Source organism: Cebus imitator, unplaced genomic scaffold (genome assembly GCF_001604975.1).
Source record: "Cebus imitator isolate Cc_AM_T3 unplaced genomic scaffold, Cebus_imitator-1.0 Scaffold36, whole genome shotgun sequence".
NCBI classification, from domain to species: Eukaryota; Metazoa; Chordata; class Mammalia; order Primates; family Cebidae; genus Cebus; species Cebus imitator.
Genome location: NW_016107351.1, coordinates 1,560,327 through 1,564,119, shown reverse-complemented (window position 1 = coordinate 1,564,119; position 3,793 = coordinate 1,560,327).

Here is a 3,793-nt window from a genome sequence, read left to right as displayed (position 1 = left end):
AAAAAAAAAAAAAAAAAAAGACAATGTCTGCATAAAACGTGCACGCCTGTGCATAGCAGCACATCCACAATCGTTGAGAGGCGGAAACAGCTGTGTCCATCAACAGAGGATGCAGTGGACTCTCTGGCCTTAAAAGAGAACAAAGTTTTGACCCACGTGGTGGCGTCAACAGCCCTCAGGCACTGTGCTCTGTGACATAAGCAGACACAGAAGGACTGACACCGTGTGGCAGCAAGTATGGAGCACCCTGAGCAGGTTCACCAGGACAGAAGCACTTCAGTGGCTGCTAAGGCTGGGGAGGGAGGGGTGTGGAGGGAGCAGAAGGGTGGAGGGCTCTTCCTGAGGTGATGAAACTCCGCCTGTAGCAACGGATGCACGACTCTGAGATCAGAAACTCGCTGAGCTGGACAATTGTGTGGTATGTGAATTGTGTCTCAGTAAAGCCGTTAAACACCCCGGAGCTGGGCGCAGTGGCTCACGCCTATAATCCCAGCACTTTGGGAGGCTGAGTTGGGTGGAGTGCCTCAGGTCAGAAGTTGGAGACCAGCCTGGCCAACATAGTGAAACCCTGTCTCTACTGTTAGAAACAAATGTTCAGCACCACAAAAGAAATAGCACTTGAGGCCGGGTGCTGTGGCTCACACCTGTAAACCTAGCACTTTGGGAGGCCAAGGTGGATGGATCACCTGAGGTCAGGAGTTCAAGACCAGCCTGGCCATCATGGTGAATCCCCACCTAAAAAAAAAAAAAAATAGAAAGAAATAGCACTTGAACATAAATTTTCTCTGCAAGGCAAATTTACTTTTGTTTCTTTTTGAGTCCGTCTCGCTGCATTGCCCAGGCTGGAGCAACGTCAGCTACTGCAACCTCCGCTTCCCAGGTTCAAGTGTTTCTCATTTCTCAGCCTCCTGAGTAGCAGAAATTGCTGTGTGCCACCACGCCCAGCTAATTTTTGTATTTTTAGTAGAGACGGGGTTTCATCACCATGCTGATCTCGAACTCTTGACCCTGTGATCTTGGTGCCTAAATGTGCGCCCCCTAGGGTGGAGGAGAATCCGAGGGGCCTGACACAGAATCGTGCCCCCCTCCCCCCACCTGCCGGCTGCCTGGGCGCTCCCCATGGGCCCGGACCCAGGAGACAAAGAACACGCGGGTTCAGGGGTGCACCGGGGCACAGACAGGGCCAGGCGGGTCAAGTGTCGGGGGCTGCCAGGAAGGACTTGCACCCTCAGGGAGCCCCTCGGAGGCTGGGACACAGCTTAACACACTGACTGATTTGTTCTCTTGCAGTGAGGCAGGAGAGGAAGGAATGACTGGGGTGACCCAGGGTTGAGGCAGCAGCAAGCGAACAGCAGGGCAGCCGGCTCTGGGTAAGGCTGGGCAGCGGGCAGCACCCTCGTGCCTGTGAGAACAGGTTTCCAGCTCAGCCTCTGATGGGCTGTGAGTGAATCCTTTACGAGGCATAACCCACTGGAGGCCCCTAAAGGGCACCCGGGGTGTTACCGAGTTCTCCGGGCTTCAGAACAACCCTGGGAGCGCTGCCCAGGCTCCGGAGCTGCCTGCTCCACCTGCTGCAATTGGACCTTTCACGGATGCGACGTCTGTGCTTTCGTGACTCCGTTTTTTGGTGGTTTTGTCTTTCTTTGCTTCATTCTTTTGTTGCTTTGTTTGTGCATTTTGTTCAATTCTCTGGTTGCCTGGAAAAGCCAGAGTCCTGAGTCCTGTGTGAGCGCCAGAGACTCCCGGGAAGCCCTGGGGTGGGGTGCGCGGGCGGGGGAAGGGGAACGCTGGGAGCGGTGAACCCAGGGAGGAGACGTGTAGGACGCCTGGCCCCTGACCCTCCGCCCCAGGCCACGCCGCACCGGTCAGTGGCCACCAGGCCGTGGCTTCACCTCACCTGCCACTCAGGCCACACCCACATCCTCACCTGTGGCCCAGACCACGCCCACACCTCGCCTGCCACTCAGGCCACACTCACATCCTCACCTGTGGCCCCTCCTCCTTGCAGCCCAGGAAGTCTCCGGAAGACGTAGGCACTACCTTCTGCCCGCCCCCGGCCCCCCACCCCCGAAGTGGGTGTGGAGTCGCTCTGGGCATCTTGGTGCTGTCCTGCCCGTCAGCCCCGGCCCTGTAAGGGCCCCCTGCTCTTCCTTCCTCTGGCCCTCTGGCCCCTCCTGTCTGCCCCGGCACATCCAAGGGCAATTTGCTTCCTCCATGGACCTCCCCTCTCTGTGACATTATCTGTTTTTACAAACCACAGGCATCTAAGCCTGGCACAGTGGCTCACGCCTGTAATCCCAGCACTTTGGGAGGCCGAGGTGGGCGGATCACTTGAGCTCAGGAGTTCAAGACCAGCCTGGCCAACATGGCGAAACCCCATCTCTGCTAAAAACACAAAAAATTAGCTGGCCTGGTGGCGCGAGCCTGTAATCCCAGCTACTGGGGAGGCTGAGGCAGGAGAATTGTTTGAACCCGGGAGGTAGAGGTTGCAGTGAGCCGAGATCGTGTCACTGCACTTCGGCCTGGGCAACAGAGTGAGACTCCGTCTAAAAAAAACCCAAAGACTACAGGCATTGGCTGTGTCCCCACTTGGGCGCCAGAGGGGGCAGGGCTGGGTGTGTCTCCTCCGACTGTGTCTCTGTGGCCACCAGGCCTGTTCTTCCTCTGTGCCCGCCTGCTGAGGACACCCCGTTATGGAGGATGGATGAACAAATGATTGAACAAATGAATGAGTGTGTGAGCAGGCGAGTGAGGAGGAGAAAGAAGCAGGCAGAGGCTCTGGGGTGGGTGGTCCCCCCGGCTGGCCCTCGGCCTGTCCCTCCCTGAGTGGCCTCTGGGTGGCAGCCGTGTGGCGCCGTCAGCTGAGGAGGGCTTGGGGCTGGGATGGGGCTGGGAAGGGGCCCCCAGCCGGGGTAAGGAGGGGGATAGGGCCCAGTGCAGCCTGGACAGATGGGTGCTGCCCAGCAGGACTGGGTGGGGGCTCCTTTATGCCTGGCCAGCCCTGGGTGAGGCCTTGGCTGAGACAGGATCAGGGTGATCAGGCTCGGCTTGGGAGGTGGCCTGTCCTAGCAGAGAGTCCTCCCCACCCCACCCGGCCTGCTGTGGGCTGTCTGCAAAAGGTGGCATTTTCCAGTTTGCTTGGGATGTGAATGGTCTGGCAAACACACAGCACCGCAGGTCTGGGGTCCAGACCCAGCCAGGCCACCGCCCCGCAGAGGAGGAGCCCACAGAGCTTCAGTGGGAGGGTGGGCCAGGCCCACGCAGACTAGAACTCGGGCTTTGGGTTTTTGGGGACTTGGCCAGCCCTGGGGCCAGGGGTGGGATCAGGTTCCCACAGGCCAGAGAGCCCTGCACGGTCACCACCATCACTGCCACCCAGTGCTGGGCGGGCACTCTGTGGACTCCACGTGGCACTGGGCGGATGGGTGAATCCAGAGTGAGATCGAGGGCCTCGTCTGCCCTGTGGGGAGGGCACAGCAGGGGCAGGTGACTCGGGATGGCTGCAGGGTGATGTCTGCTTGAGCCTGGAAGGACAGGCAGACCACAGAGGATGGAGCCACAGCGCCTTCCACGGTGTCCAACCCCACACTGGAGACAGAGGGCCGGGCTGGTGCCTAGACCGGGGGCCCATCTGTCCAGCCACGAGTGTCTGTCTGTCTGGGTTCCTGGTGGGGAATTGGGGAGTCTGCGGAAGGGGAGACCCCAGCAGCTTCAAGTGTGGAGGGGAGTTTCTGGCTGCCTCAAGTGAGTAACTTTTGGGGGTGATTGTGGGGCTTGGTTGGGACTTGGCAGA